Source organism: Bombina bombina, chromosome 3 (assembly GCF_027579735.1).
Source record: "Bombina bombina isolate aBomBom1 chromosome 3, aBomBom1.pri, whole genome shotgun sequence".
Taxonomy (NCBI): domain Eukaryota; kingdom Metazoa; phylum Chordata; class Amphibia; order Anura; family Bombinatoridae; genus Bombina; species Bombina bombina.
In genome coordinates, this window is record NC_069501.1 from 792,849,826 (window position 1) to 792,866,958 (window position 17,133).

At 40.8% G+C, this 17,133-nt stretch overlaps 1 protein-coding gene across 1 annotated transcript in view; it reads left to right on the forward strand.

Moving 5' to 3' along the window:
* Nucleotides 1-17,133, forward strand: part of CRACDL (CRACD like) — a 280,038-nt gene that overhangs the window by 251,713 nt on the left and 11,192 nt on the right. The window lies entirely within an intron of this gene.

Genomic DNA, 17,133 nt, shown 5'->3' on the forward strand with positions numbered 1-17,133 from the left:
AGCCATTGTGGGTGTCAGGTGCCGTTTAAATTGTTTTATATATAGTCCATTTTTTGGTATCCTTTATCCAGTTATAGAGGATGCTGATGTTGAGATTGTTCAACTTTCTGATTCAGATTCTTCGTCCTGTGATGAATGCAAATTGGCCCCATTGACTCAGGTCAGTCAGTTATGTTCTTTAGGCCATCCTAGAGCGCCTTGTTCCTTGGGCTCGGGGATTCAAGGGTCTGCTGAGCCATCCGCCTCAGGGGGCCCTGTCCTCCAGGAGGCTAGTTCCCTACTGCTCCCTACTACTACTACACATGCGGGTAACCCAGGTTATGTTTTTTCCTCCTCAGAGGGTGGATTGTTACCCCCGGAGGTTGTGGCACGTTTTTGCTTTTACATACTTTTGGCGCTTGCTCGTCTACAAAGTCCAGATGTTTATTTGTGATTGTGCTCTTGCCCGATTGCCCCAGGTCTCTCGGCCACAGGAGGGCATGTGCAGTTCCCTGCGGGTGTAACTGTTCCTGAGTGTTGTGCCTTTCGTTACAGGCTGGCTCACCTTCGTGTTCTACTCAGACACGTTTTTTGAGCTGTTTGGGGACCCTATCCTTTTCGGCTATGGGACTCATCAATCTCCTCCTTCGAATGGCTCACCTCGTTAGACATGGGGGGATGACGTAATCTCCTTTAAGTCTTGTTATCAAGATCCTTCCCAGTTTTGTTGGATGAACAGGGTTTCCGTTAGGCTGGTCCTGCGGAACTTTCTGTTCTTCTTGGGCGTTAACCCTTGGGTTGCCTGTCATTTAATTTTATCCGGTTAGGATTATTTTTTATTTTTATTTTTCATACTATGTTTCCTGCGGGATTTTTTCTCTGGGATCGATAATCAATGTTTGCTTCTACGGAAGTTTTTCGGGACACGTTAGTCCCATGTTTGTCAGTTTTTCTTCCTCCCTGGTTATGACCCTGGTTGCTGGTCCTGCTTGGGTTCAGATCTTCTGTCTTGCGGCTTATTCAGACATGTGGCGCCTATTATACCTTGCTGGTCAGGTTGGGGTGCCGAGTACTCTCAATATTATTTATGTTTCTTGTTATTTGTTTTACAAGTTTTAGCTAAGCATTCTCAAGAGGACTTACGGGTCCGTGCAGCTCTTGGGATTGTTTCAGACCTTAAATAGCCGTCTCTCTGGTGACTGGGTCAGTGAATTTTGCTGCGTCACTCTATGCTGTTTCTGATACCCTCGGAACCTAGAGTATTCCTTCCCACGTGATGGGAAGGTTAGAGGGTTTAGCGCCTCTTTTCCACCGGGACAATTCCCATCGGGGCAGTTTTGCCTTTAGGAGGCCCTGGGAATTGTCCTTTTTGGACTTGTTCCTTTAGTAATTCTCTTCTTCATTGAGACCTTCATTGGGTCACCTTCGGGGGACTTGGATTTCCTTCGGGAGTTGGTTGTTCCTTTTGCGGGACATTAGACAGTGAGGTCTTTTTGGGCTCCGGTTAGGGGTCCTTCCCCGGTGTTGGCAATGCTCTGCATCTCCTTCTTGGGATAGAAGGGATAGAAGAGGTCCTAGTGGTTTTCCACTCATTTGGTTCGGGTATTGCCATCCAGGTGGCATCCAAACCCATGTTTTACTGTCCTCTGACTTTGAATCTGAGGTGATGTGGAGGCTTGCTGTTGCTCTGTTCGGGTGACTTGTCCTCACTGTTCACCTTGTGTCTGGAGCTCATGGCTAGCTGGACAGCTAGCTCAGCATACTAATTCTCTGTGGCTACTCTGTACTGTAGCAAACAGAGGGTTGCTAGTTCGATCCCCGGTGAGGTCTACTCAGCCTTTCCTCCTTAAAGGGGATTAACCGTGGTTTTTAAGCACAATCATGTTAATGTTGCTTAGACGCCTGTTAGCTCTAGTGTCCTTCTATGGCTTCGGGAGGCCTTGGCTCATTGGAGTGTTGGGCTCCTGCAAGGGGTGGTCTCTTCCATTTGCAAGGGCTTCTTGCTCTTGTTATCCAGGTTATTCTGGATTTTTCCCTGGTAGGTCTGTTTTTTTATATCAGACAAGAGATTTATGTTCCTGGAAGATTGTTTAAGCTAAACATTTGTGGGGCCTGTGCTTCTTGTCCTGATCTTCCGGTTGTCGAGGGTTTTACTCTGCGTTTTCTCTTTGTGGATCCCACTGTGGGATGTTACCAGACCTTATGATCCTAGGACTGGCCTGGGGGTTCCAGTTTCTGGGGTACTTGGGCTTAGCCTTTGTTCTGGCTGTTCTGTTTCACAACTTGGCCAGATTTACTGAGAGCCAGGGCTCCTTGGGGCCTTGTTCTGGACGATACGATTCCCTTGGGACAACCAACTAATGTGGGTGGGCTTTCCTGCCTAGCAAGCGGAAGGTTTGTGGTTGCTCAGCTGTCACTCTTGCGACTGGTATGTGTGCTAGCACGATGGTGTTTTAAGGGGTTCTTTCCATGTTCGTCAGTGACGTGGCCTTGTGAAGAAAAGAAAGCTATCAGGTAAGCATAATTTAAGTTTTTATTTAGATCTTGCATGTTTTTTTTGTCTTTTCATAATTTCTTGTCCCGCGAAGAGTTTCTGGATTAGCTACTCCTTGTTCGCACAGCTTTTTCTTAAGTGGTGCCTGATATTCTAAAATGATTCTCCAGCCTTGCGTTATCCCTAGTTGAATTTTCCTAAGGCATATTTTGCTATACTTCTTCAAGGGGCATTCTTTGCATTTCTGTATGTGAAGGAGAGACAAGCCCAAAGCAATATAGCATTGTATGACATGAGTATTTCTGCATTTACACTTTGTGCTTTGTATTTTATATAATTTTACACTTTAGATGAACTTTTATTACATTTAAACTTTGCACTTTCTATTTTGTATTTTATTTTGTATACAGCAGTGTATTTAGGCTTGTGATTTTACAAATACTGATTATGGTTGCACAGTTTCTGTGTAACTTTAACAAATTAATCTTATACTTTGTATATTTATGTTTATCGTTTACAAATTGCATTGCACTTTGCAGTTTTTCTATTTAAATTAAAGTGACATCCCAGCCTACAGTGAAATGCACATGGATGCATTTCAGTTTTGAATAGAAGCAGTTTTGTAATATACATCTTTCTCCTAAGATATGGTGAGTCCATGGCTTAAGTAATTACTGTTGGGAATATCACTCCTGGCCAGCAGGAGGAGGCAAAGAGCACCACAGTTAAACTGCTAAGTATAACTACCTTACCCACAACCCCCAGTCATTATCTTTGCCTTCGGTGCATGGAGGAGGTGAAGTTTAGGTGTCTGAAGAAAATTTTGGATTTAATCTACAAGCAAGTTTCGGGGTATAGTCGTATTCCACGTCATTCCTTGCAGTCGGGTAGTGGTGGTTTTAAAGCAGTTAGAAACTTGTAGAGTTACTTACTGCATTTTCCTAACAATTGCTGCCCTAGTTTAGAAAGCCAGAGTTGGCTACTCTGTTCTTTCTTTTTCAAAGGTGTCTGAGAAACTGTGTCCTCCCATACCTTGTAACTGTCTACATGCCGGGCAGCGGAGCAGGTAAGTGCTTTTTCTTCCCGTTGGGGAGACCATGCACTTAACAAATTAAAAGACACTGCTTTTTTATTGGGACATAGATAATCCTGTTGTATGGGTTACACTGGGACATGAAGCAGGCACTGTAGCATGTGTGAAACTAACATTTAAACCCTTTTAAACAGAAACGGTAAAATGTTTTTATTAGGCTTTATTTTCTGACACATATTTACTTGATAAAACAATAAAAGTTTAAACTGAAAGTAAGGCTGAATTTTCTATTTCAGCAGCTTATTCATTTCCCCTTTGCTTTAAAATAAAACAATGCAATATTTTAAACTGTCAAGTTTAAAAATCCGGATACTTCTGTTACTCAGTGTACCAGGAAGCTATTTTTAGTGCCTCTCTGTGTCGCAGCAGTAATTTAAGCTCGACAGTTGCGGTCACACGACTGGCTTTACTTCATAACGTTTGTGAGGAAAAAGTTGTTTTTCTCCATTTCTGGGTGATCCGGTCTAAACTGGTAGCGGTAAGGCACCTCAGTAATTGAGGTGTGTGGTTGCCTGAGGGGTATTTTAGAAGTTTATTTGATGTTTATTAAATGTTGTTTCTTAACATTTCTCACATAATTTTAGCTGGAGATCGATCCTAATTTGGGATAAAATTTAAACAGCTAGATTACGAGTTTTGAGCACTATAGGGAAATTAACGACCGCAACATTTTCTGCGTTATTTAACCTCCCTATAGCGCTGCTATTACAAGTTTTAAAACTTGTGTGGGCGAAATGGTTGCGTTGAGCTCCATACCGTACCAAAATCAAGCGCTGCTTTGACGTGCTTGTGCACGACTTCCCCATAGACATCAATGGGGAGAGCCGGCAAAAAAAAAGCCTAACACCTGTGATCGCGGAAACAAAAGCTCCGTAATGCAGCCCCATTGATGTCTATGGGGAAAGAAAAAGTTATGTTTAAACCCAACACCCTAACATAAACCCTGAGTCTAAACACCCCTAATCTGCTGCCCCTAACATTGCCACCACCTACATAATGTTATTAACCCCTAATATGCCACCCTTATCATCCCCGTCACCTAAATAAAAATATTAACCCCTAATCTGCCGCCCTTAGCATCACCGCCACCTACATTACAGTTATTAACCCATAATCTGCTGCCCCCAACATGGCCACAACCTACATAATGTTATTAACCCCTAATCTGCCGCCTTTAACATTTCTGCCACCTAAATAAAAATATTAACCCCCTAATCTTCCGCCCCCAATGTCGGCGCCACTATACTAAAATTATTAACCCCTAAACCTCTGGCCTCCAACATCACTAACACTAAATAAATATATTAACCCCTAAACCTAACTTAAATATTAAAATAAAGCTAAATAAACCTTACAATTATTAACTAAATAATTCCTATTTAAAACTAAATACATATTTACATGTAAAAAAAAAACAACCTAACCAAGCTACAAAATAACATAGTTATATTGTAGCTAGCTTAGGTTTTATTTTTAGTTCACAGATAAGTTTGTATTTATTTTAACAAGGTAGACTAGTTTAGTAAATAGTTATTAACTATTTAATAACTACCTAGTTAAAATAAATACAAAGTTACCTGTAAAATAAAACCTAACCTGCCTTACACTAAAAACTAACGGCTAGATTACGAGTTGTGCGTTAGGCTGAAAAAGCAGCGTTAAGAGGTCCTAACGCTGCTTTTTCCCTACCGCTGCTCTTACGAGTCTTGCAGGTTTAAGGGCACCGCACACTTCTTTGGCCTTACCGCAAAACGACTATCGTAAAGTGAGCGGTACACCCTCCACCTCCAAGATCCCTAACGCATTTAAAAGTCAGTAGTTAAGAGTTTTATGGTACAACGCCGTAGCATAAAACTCATAACTAAAGTGCTAAAAAGTACACTAACACCCATAAACTACCTATTAACCCCTAAACCGAGACCCTCCCACATTGCAAACACTAAAATAAAAATTTTAACCCCTAATCTGCCGCTCCGGACATCGCCGCAACTATAATAAACATATTAACCCCTAAACCGTTGCACTCCCGCCTTGCAAGCATTAGTTAAATATTATTAACCCCTAATCTGCCGTCCCTAACATCGCCGCCACGATTATGGGTTAATAAATATAATGTAGGTGTCGGCGATGTTGGGGGCAGCAGATTATTGATTAATACATATAATGTAGGTGGCGGCAGTGTCCGGAGCGGCAGATTAGGGGTTAATAAGTGTAAGATTAGGGGTGTTTAGACTCGGGGTTCATGTTAGGGTGTTAGGTGTAAACATAAAATGTGTTTCCCCATAGGAATCAATGGGGCTGCGTTACTGAGTTTTACGCTGCTTTTTGGCAGGTGTTAGACTTTTTCTCAGCTGGCTCTCCCTGTTGATTCCTATGGGGAAATCGTGCACTAGTACGTATGACCAGCTCACCGCTGACTTAAGCAGCGCTAGTATTGGAGTTCGGTAAGGAGCTCAAATTTTCTCTACGCTCACTTCTTGTCTTTTTAACGCCGGGTTTGTAAAAACCTGTAATACCAGCGCTGTAGGTAAGTGAGCGGTGAGACAAAACTGCTCGTTAGCACCGCATAGCCTCTAACGCAAAACTCGTAATCTAGCCGTAACATTACAATAAATTAAATTAAATTATTAAAATACAATTTTCTAAATTACAAAAAACCCCACTAAATTACAAAAAATAAAAAAAACACATTATCAAAAATAAAAAACGAATTACTCCTAATCTAATAGCCCTATCAAAATAAAAAATCCCCCACAAATAAAAAAAACCCTAGCCTACACTAAACTGCTAATGGCTCTTAAAAGGGCCTTTTGTGGGGCATTGCCCCAAAGAAATCAGTTCTTTTACATTGCCCCAAAGAAATCAGCTCTTTTAAGTTTTAAAAAAAAATACAAACACCCCCCAACAGTAAAACCCACCACCCAACCAACCACCCCCCCAAATAAAAACCTTTCTAAATAAACCTAAGCTAACCATTGCCCTGAAAAGGTCATTTGGATGGGCATTGCCCTTAAAAGGGCATTTAGCTATTTTACATTGCCCAAACCCTAAGCAAAAAAAACCCATCCAAAAAAACCTTTATAAAAAACCTAACACTAACCCCCGACGATCCACTTACAGTTTTCGAAGTCCGGACATCCATCCTCATCCAGCCAGCGAAGTCATCATCCAGGTGGCAAGAAGTCTTCATCCGGGCGGCCTCTTCCATCTTGATCCAGCCGGCGAAGTCCTAATCCAGACATCAAGAAGTCATCAAGACATCCGGCGCGGAGCATCCTCTTCTTACGATGGTCGCTGTAAAATGAAGTTTCCCTTTAAGTGACATCATCCAAGATGGCGTCCCTTACATTTCTATTGGCTGAAAGATTTCTATCAGCCAATAGGAATTAAAGGTGAAAAAATCCTATTGGCTGTTGCAATCAGCCAATAGGATTGAGCTTTCATCCTATTGGCTGATCCAATCAGCCAATAGGATTGAGCTCTCATTCTATTGGCTGATTGGAATCGCTCCCCTCCGGATGGATGAAGATAGAAGATGCCGTCTGGATGAGGACTTCGCCGGCTGGATGAAGATGGAAGAGGCCGTCTGGATGAAGACTTCTTGCTGCCTGGATAATGACTTTGCCGGCTGGATGACGATGGATGTCCGGACTTCGAAAACTGTAAGTGGATCGTAGAGGGTTAGTGTTAGGTTTTTTAAGGGTTTTTTGGGTGGGTTTTTTTTTTAGCTTAGGGTTTGGGCAATTTAAAAGAGCTCAGGGCAATGGTTAGCTTAGGTTTATTTAGATAGGTTTTTATTTGGGGGGGTTGGTTGGTTGGGGGGTGGGTTTTACTGTTGGGGGTGTTTGTATATTTTTTTTACAGGTAAAAGAGCTGATTTCTTTGGGGCAATGCCCATTGGCAGTTTAGTGTAGGCTAGGGTTTTTTTATTTTGGGGGGGATTTTTTATTTTGATAGGGCTATTAGATTAGGAGTAATTTGTTTTATTTTTTATTTTTGATAATGATAATGTGGTTTTTTTATTTTTTGTAATTTAGTGGTGTTTTTTTGTAATTTAGAAAATTGTATTTTAAAAATTCATTTATTTTATTGTAATGTTAGTTTTTAGTGTAAAGCAGGTTAGGTTTTATTTTACAGGTAACTTTGTATTTATTTTAGCTAGGTAGTTATTAAATAGTTAATAACTATTTACTAACTAGTCTACCTAGTTAAAATAAATACAAACTTAGCTGTGAAATAAAAATAAAACCTAAGCTAGCTACAATACAGGGAGTGCAGAATTATTAGGCAAGTTGTATTTTTGAGGATTAATTTTATTATTGAACAACAACCATGTTCTCAATGAACCCAAAAAACTCATTAATATCAAAGCTGAATAGTTTTGGAAGTAGTTTTTAGTTTGTTTTTAGTTATAGCTATTTTAGGGGGATATCTGTGTGTGCAGGTGACTATTACTGTGCATAATTATTAGACAACTTAACAAAAAACAAATATATACCCATTTCAATTATTTATTTTTACCAGTGAAACCAATATAACATCTCAACATTCACAAATATATATTTCTGACATTCAAAAACAAAACAAAAACAAATCAGTGACCAATATAGCCACCTTTCTTTGCAAGGACACTCAAAAGCCTGCCATCCATGGATTCTGTCAGTGTTTTGATCTGTTCACCATCAACATTGCGTGCAGCAGCAACCACAGCCTCCCAGACACTGTTCAGAGAGGTGTACTGTTTTCCCTCCTTGTAAATCTCACATTTGATGATGGACCACAGGTTCTCAATGGGGTTCAGATCAGGTGAACAAGGAGGCCATGTCATTAGATTTTCTTCTTTTATACCCTTTCTTGCCAGCCACGCTGTGGAGTACTTGGACACGTGTGATGGAGCATTGTCCTGCATGAAAATCATGTTTTTCTTGAAGGATGCAGACTTCTTCCTGTACCACTGCTTGAAGAAGGTGTCTTCCAGAAACTGGCAGTAGGACTGGGAGTTGAGCTTGACTCCATCCTCAACCCGAAAAGGCCCCACAAGCTCATCTTTGATGATACCAGCCCAAACCAGTACTCCACCTCCACCTTGCTGGCGTCTGAGTCGGACTGGAGCTCTCTGCCCTTTACCAATCCAGCCACGGGCCCATCCATCTGGCCCATCAAGACTCACTCTCATTTCATCAGTCCATAAAACCTTAGAAAAATCAGTCTTGAGATATTTCTTGGCCCAGTCTTGACGTTTCAGCTTGTGTGTCTTGTTCAGTGGTGGTCGTCTTTCAGCCTTTCTTACCTTGGCCATGTTTCTGAGTATTGCACACCTTGTGCTTTTGGGCACTCCAGTGATGTTGCAGCTCTGAAATATGGCCAAACTGGTGGCAAGTGGCATCTTGGCAGCTGCACGCTTGACTTTTCTCAGTTCATGGGCAGTTATTTTGCGCCTTGGTTTTTCCACATGCTTCTTGCGACCCTGTTGACTATTTTGAATGAAACGCTTGATTGTTCGATGATCATGCTTCAGAAGCTTTGCAATTTTAAGAGTGCTGCATCCCTCTGCAAGATATCTCACTATTTTTTACTTTTCTGAGCCTGTCAAGTCCTTCTTTTGACCCATTTTGCCAAAGGAAAGGAGGTTGCCTAATAATTATGCACACCTGATATAGGGTGTTGATGTCATTAGACCACACCCCTTCTCATTACAGAGATGCACATCACCTAATATGCTTAATTGGTAGTAGGCTTTCGAGCCTATACAGCTTGGAGTAAGACAACATGCATAAAGAGGATGATGTGGTCAAAATACTAATTTGCCTAATAATTCTGCACTCCCTGTATAACTATTAGTTATATTGTAGCTAGTTTAGGATTTATTTTACAGGTAAGTTTGTATTTAGTTTTAAATGGGAATTATTTAGGTAATAATTGTAAGGTTTATTTAGCTTTATTTAAATTATATTTAAGTTAGGGTGTGTTAGGGTTAGGCTTAAGGTTTCGTTAGGGTTAGGGGTTAATATATTTATGTAGAGTTAGTGATGTGGGAGGTCAGAGGTTTAGGCGCTAATAGTTTATTTAAGTATATTTTGTTGTGGGGGACTTGCGGTTTAGTGGTTAATAGGTTTATTATAGCCGCGGTGTGAGCGGACGTCAGATTAGGGGTTAATAATCTTTAAATAGTGTTTGCGATGTGGGAGGGCAGCGGTTTAGGGGTTAATAGGTTTATTATAGTGGCGACGATGTCGGGGAGCGGCAGAATAGGGGTTCATAAATTTTTTTAGTGGCGGCGATGTCCGGAGCGGCAGATTAGGGGTTAATAATTTTATTTTAGTGTTTGCGATGTGGGAGGGCCTCGGTTTAGGGGTTAATAGGTAGTTTATGGGTGTTAGTGTACTTTTTAACACTTAAGTTATGAGTTTTATGCTACAGCTTTGTAACGTAAAACTCATAACTACTGAGTTTAGATGGTGGTACAGATCTTGTCGGGTATAGGGTGTACTGCTGACTTTTTGGCCTCCCAGGCAAACTCGTAATACCGGTGCTATGGAAGTCCCATTAAAAATAATTTTTTTAAAAGTGCAGTATTGACGTTGCGTGACGGTCAAAAAGGTGTGCGGTACACCTATACCTACAAGACTCGTAATAGCGGCATTAGGGAAAAAGCAGCGTTATGAAGCATAACAATGCTTTTTCACTCATATCGTAAAACTCGTAATCTAGCTGAATGTGTATTTTTTCCTTGGCTTATTTTAATTGAATATTAAAATCTTGTAAACTTACTTGTACAAGCTTGTTTACTGTTTCACAACATGTCTGATATGGAGCAAGAGCCTGCTCTTATGAATTCATGCTTATTATGTTTAGATGCACAAATTGCAGCTCCTATGCAATTTTGTTCTTCATGTGTCAAGAAAACCTTGCAAACTAAAGGTAACATTTTTGAGCCTAATGTCTCTCAGGATAATGCTGTTAACATAATAACTCAGCTTTCTCCTGCTACGTCCCAAGCCTCAATGGTGTTGCATGCAGTGCCCTGCGGTTCCTCCAGTTCCTCTATAACTCCTAAGAAATCTAGTAAACTTAATAGTTTATTTGATGAACTTTCCACTTCAGAGGTTTTTCCTGTGCCGAACCATGCTAGGGAGATTATCTCACAGGAATGGGAGAAACCAGGGGTGTCTTTTTCCCCGTCTCCCATTTTTAAGAAAATGTTTCCTGTTGAGGACAACATTAAAGACCCTTGGTATACTGTACCCAAAGTTGAAGGGGCCATTTCCACTCTGGCTAAGAGAATCCACTATTCCTAATGAGGATAGCTGCTCTTTTAAGGATACGATGGACAAGAAGCTGGAGGCTTCTTTGAAAAAGATTTATGTTCATCAAGGTCTCCAATGGCAACCTGCAGTGTGTATTGCCACCGTGACTAGTGCGGCATCTTATTGGTTCAACGCCTTGGTTGAAATTCAAGATAGGATTAAAGCTCTTAAGTTGGCCAATTCCTTTATTGCAGGTGCCATTCTAGCTCCGCTGTCCTAGCCCGCAGGGCGTTATGGTTGAAATCCTGGCCTGCGGACGTTTCCTCTAAAGTCAAGCTTCTGGCGATTCCTTACAAGGGCAAAACCTTGTTTGGACCTGGTTTGGCAGAAATTATCTCTGATATTACGGGGTGGAAAAGGGTTTTTTCTACCTCAAGATAAGAAGAATAGGCCTAAAGGACGTCAGAGTAATTTACGTTCCTTTCTGAACTTCAGAGGAAAGCCTTCGCCTTCTTCTTCCAAGCAGGAACAATCTGAGTCTTCTTGGAAACCTAATCAGTCTTGGAACAATGGGAAACAATCAAACAAACTCGCAGCTGATTCTAAATCAGCATGAAGGGTTCGCCCCAGATCCGGGATCAGATCAGGTGGGTGGCAGATTTTCTCAGTTCTCTCAAGCCTGAATATGAGATGTCCCAGATCCCTGGACTGTTGACATAGTATCCCAGGGTTACAAGTTGGAATTCAAGACTTTTCCTCCCAGAGGCAGATTCCTTTTCTCAAGATTATCTGCAGACCAGATAAAGAGAGAGGCTTCTTGAAGTGACATTTCCAGTTCGTGGCCCTTCCATTTGGTCTAGCCATGGGTCCCAGAATTTTTTCAAAGGTTCTGGGGGCTCTTTTGGCAGTAATCCGTTCTCGTGGAATTGCTGTCGCACCCTAGCTGGACAACATATTGGTTCAGGCGCCATCTTTTCAACAAGCAAAATATTGTCTTTTCTTCGTTCCCACGGATGGAATGTGAATCTGGAAAAAAGCTCCCTTTCCCATGCTACAAGAGTAGTGTTCTTAGGGACCATAATAGATTCTCTATTGATGAAGATTTTTCTGACAGAGGTCAGGAAAAACAAAATCATTTCCTCTTGCCTCTCTCTTCAGGCTTCTGCTTATCCTTCAGTGGCTCAATGTATGGAGGTAATCGGTCTGATGGTGGCTTCCATGGAAATCGTTCCTTTTGCTCGATTCCATTTGAGAGTTCTCCAGTTGTGCATGCTCAGACAATGGAAAGGTGACCATGCGGATCTATCTCAGAGAATAGAGTTAGATCAGTTGTCAAGGGTTTCTCTCCCGTGGTGGATTTCTCAGGAACATCTGTCTCAGGGCATATGCTTTTGGAGACCTTCCTGGGTGATCGTGACCATGGACGCCAGCCTGCTAGGCTGGGGAGCAGTCTGGAACTTGTTAAAACCTCAGGGCCTTTGGACTCAGAAGGAGTTTGCTCTTCCCATCAACATATTGGAGTTGAAGGTGATTTACAATGCTCTATTGGCTTGGCCTCAGTTGTCCTCAGCCTAGTTTATCAGGTTTCAGTCAGACAACATAACCTCTGTGGCTTACATCAATCACCAGGGAGGAACTCAGAGTTCCTTAGCCATTAAGGAGGTTACTCGGATTCTTCCATGGGCAGAGACCCACAATTGCTGTCTATCTGCCATCCACATTCCAGGAGTAGACAACTGGGTAGCGGATTTTCTGAGCAGACAGACTTTTCATCCCGGGGAATGGGAACTCCATTTGGAGGTGTTTTCCAGTTTAGTCCTCAAATGGGGGGTGCCGGAGTTAGATCTGATGGCGTCCCATCAGAACGCCAAGCTTCGAAGGTACGGTTCAAGGTCAAGAGATCTGCAGGCCGTTCTGATAGATGCTCTGGTGGTTCCTTGGGTTTACAGGTTGGCATAGCTGTTTTCTCTGTTTGCTCTCCTTCCACGAGTCATTGCTCGTATCAAACAGGAGAGGGTGTCAGTGATTCTAATAGTCCGAGCTGGCTTCGCAGGATCTTGTTTGCAAACCTAATGGAGATGTCATCTCTCCCACCTTAGAGACTACCTCTGAGGAAGGACCTCCTGATTCAGGGTCCCTTCCTTCATCCAAATCTCATTTTTCTGAAGCTGATTGCTTGGAGATTGAACTCTTAATTATGTCTAAGCTTGGTTTTTCTGAGTTGGTCACTGAGACCATGATTCAGGCTCACAAGCCTGTTACTAGAAAGATTTACCATAAGATATGGCGTAAATATCTTTATTGGTGTGAATTCAAGGGCTACTCTTGGAGTAGAATTAGAATTCCTAGAATTTTATCTTTTCTTCAGGAAGGCCTGGAGAAGGGATTGTCAGTCAGTACCCTGAAGAGTCAGATTATCAGTTTTAATACATAAACGTGTGGCGGATGTGCCAGATGTGCAATCTTTTTGTCAGGCCTTGGTCAAAATCAGACCTGTCTTTAAGCCTGTTGCTCCTCCTTGGAGCCTTAATCTTGTTTTTAAAGTTTTACAGCTGGCTTAAGTTATTATCTTGGAAGGTTTTGTTTCATGTTGCTATCACTTCTGCTGGAAGAGTCTCGGAACTCTCAGCTCTGCAGTGTGATTCCCCTTATCTTATTTTTCATGCCGATAAGGCGGTTCTTCGTACTAAGTTAGGTTTCCTTCTTAAGTTTGTTTCTAATAGAAATATCAATCAGGAAATTGTTAATCCCTCTCTGTGTCCTAATCCTTCTTCTTCCAAAGAACGTTTGTTGCACAATTTAAATGTTGTATGTGCTCTTAAATTCTACTTACAGGTGACTAAGGATTTTCGCCAGTCCTCTGCCCTCTTTGTCTGTTTCTCTGGGAAAAGTAAAGGTCAGAAAGTTACTGCTACTACTCTTTCTTTTTGGTTACAAAGTATAATTCGTTTGGCTTATGAGACTGCTGGACAGCAGCCTCCTGAGAGAATTATGGCTCATTCCACAAGAGCTGTTTCCTCTTCTTGGGCTTTCAAAAATTAAGCTTCTGTGGAACAAATTTGCAAGGCTGCAACTTGGTCTTCTCTACATACTTTTTCCAAATTTTTCAAATTTGCTACTTTTGCCTTGGCTGAGGCTTCTTTTGGTAGAAAGGTTCTTCAAGCGGTGGTGCCTTCTGTTTAGGACTAGCTGTCTTGTCCCTCCCTATTTATCCGTGTACTTTAGCTTGGGTATTGGTTTCCAACAGTAATAACTCAAGCCGTGGACTCACCATATCTTAGGAAAGAAAAACAAAATTTATGCTTACCTGATAAATTTCTTTCTTTCCGGATATGGTGAGTCCACGGCCCCACCCTTCATTTTAAGACAGTTGTTCTTTTGATTATAACCTCAGGCACCTCTACACCTTGTGTTACTCCTTTTTCTCCATTTCCCTTTGGTAGAATGACTGGGGGTTGTGGGTAAGGGAGTGATAATTAGCAGTTTAACTGTTGTGCTCTTTGCCTCCTCCTGCTGGCCAGGAGTTATATTCCCAACAGTAATTACTCAAGCCATGTACTCACCATATCCGGAAATAAATAAATTTATCAGGTAAGCATAAATTTTGTTTATCTGCAAAAATGCTTATAATAAAAGCTATAGTTGTTTCAAGAGTGTATTTAAGTATGCATCGTACACCAGCATTTTAAACACAACATTTGCTCAGGGAGTATCATCTGGTAATGACTCAATTTGTTAAGCTACACTGGAGCTTTGAGCAGCTGCAGTATTTAAAATGCTGGTGCATCAGGAATATCTAGCTATATGAAATATGCACGTGCAGAGAAATGTTAACACTAAAACAGTGATAACTTTTACTAGAAGCATTTTTGTCAATACATGTATATTGCAAATATGTTTCTATTCAAATATGCAATTCATCTATGTGCTTTTAAATTTTGACCGGAATGTCCCTTTAAATTGAAACTGAAAAACTGTCAGTTCCCCAGAGAGCATTGTTACTTTCTAGGGGTCAGATAATCAAACATTGTCTAGAGTGCTGGAGCTGAACTCACTGAACTCACAAAACAAAGGGGAGGGACCTGGAAGTCCCATGAGAGGTGCCTTTCAAAGAAAGTAATGAAGCATTCTGGGATACAAAATTTCACGTGGGAGAGAGAAGGTAACACCTGGGGCTGATATAATGGCTCAGTTTGCATGAATTACAAATTAACTGAAATATTTCCAGTACAATATAACTTGCGTTTGTCTACATTTTACTATATATTACTTTTCTGTTATTTAAATTAAGAGTATTGTGAATTTTGAGCAAACTTTACTTGCATGCAGCTGAAGAGATAAATCTATGAGACCAGCTTGTGTAAACTACTTAAAAAAGTTCACAAGACTTGTGGTAGAGCTTCAGACATACCCTGGGACCTCCCCTGTTCAGCCCAGGGAACTGCCCTATCCCTCCCACTTTCTGAAGCTGGCAGTTTAAGTTTGCAATGTAATTTGTAAAAGCTACACAGAAACGATACAAAGTGTGATCCTAATTTGTTAAAGTAATACAGAAACTTTCAAATCAGAATCACTGCTAGAGATAAATCTAAATGTATTCAAATATAAATGAGAAAGTGCAAAGCTTAAATGCTATAATAATTAAAATACCCAATCTAAAGTGTAAAGTGATATAAAGTACAATGCACAAAGTGTAAGTGTAGCAAAACTCTCATATCATGCAGTGCTATTGCATTGGGCTTGTCTCTCCTTTATATATAGATATGAGAAATATCTTGCAGTCCTGGAGAGAAAAATGTAAAAATGAAACTCTCCAACATGCCAAAGTTTCAATGCTTTATTATAGAGAGTGCAGAGTCAAACAGCCACGACGTTTCGGGGAGCCATGCCCCTTAATCATGTGGTGATTAAGGGGCATGGAGAGATCCACCCTTTTTCTTTTGAATATTCAGTGAGTTTAGCCCCTGTGAAGTCCGAACTAAAATTTCTCTCCAAGCTGGAGAATCCTTTTAATATCAGGGCTTCAGTATTCCTTTTGCCTAAAGTGTTTTCTACAGAAATCATCAATCGGGAGATTATTATTTCCTTTGTGTGTTCACATCTGAAGAATTCTAAAGTATGGGCAATACGCAACTTGTTGTCAGAGAATTGTAATTTTATTGCAGGCTACTAAAAACTTTTAAAATCTTCAGATTTTTTGCTCCTCTTTTTTTAATCAGCATAAAGTTTAAAAGGCTTCTACTGTATGTTATCTTCTTGGTTAAAACAAGTAATTCACAAAATTCCTTGGAGGAGGGAATATCCTTCCCTAGATTCTGTTAGATCAGTTTCCATTTCTTGGGTGTTTAACAACTGGATCTTTAGGAAACAGAATAGCAAGCTTTTATTCCTTGCACACTTGCTATGTTCCATAATTATGTTTCCGTATTCCAAAATTGTTTTTAGTAGGAAAGTCCTCCAGGCTGTAGTGTTTGGGAATTAGGTGTCTGTCCTATTTTTTGTCCCACCCTATTCTTGATTTTTTTGTGGACTCCACAGCTTTGGTATTAGATCTTACAGATAATGTCTTGTGAACGCTCACCACCTTATGAAAGAAAACAAAGTACATGCTTACCTGATAAAAAAAATTCCTTTATGGTCGTGAGAGCCCACGAGACCCGCCCATTTTTGGTTAATTTGGTGTCAGTTCTAGTTTGCACCTCATTTACCCTGCTTTGTCCGGTCCTGCTTTTTATTATTCTCCTCTGCTTGGCTAAACGCTATATGGAGGTATGCTAGAAAGTGAGAGGTATTAAAAGCTTTTGGTCTCTTGGGTATCTTTGCCTCCTCCTAGTGGTCAGGAATTGTATCACACAGGTAATGGCTCACGGACTCTCAACACCATGAAATAAATTAATTTATTAAAGGCACATAATACTCATATGCTAAATCACTTGAAACTGATGCAGTATAACTATAAAAAGTTGACAGGAAAATATCACCTGAGCATCTCTATGTAAAAAAGAAGATATTTTACCTCACAATCTCCTCAGCTCAGCAGAGTAAGTTCTGTGTAACAAGTTATACTCAGCTGCTCCCAGCTGCAGGTTAAAAACAAAAAAAAATGAAGAAATGAACAGCAGCCAATCAGCATCAGCAGTGCTGAGGTCATAAACTATTTTACTGTGATCTCATGAGATTTGACTTAACTCTCATGAGATTTCATTGTAAACTTCCATATACTGAATAGGGAAATAAGATGAGTGTGCACGAAAGCTCGCTCTTACCACTGTCCCGGGACAGACATACTGATTTGTTGCTTAGAAGTCCTTTTACTATGG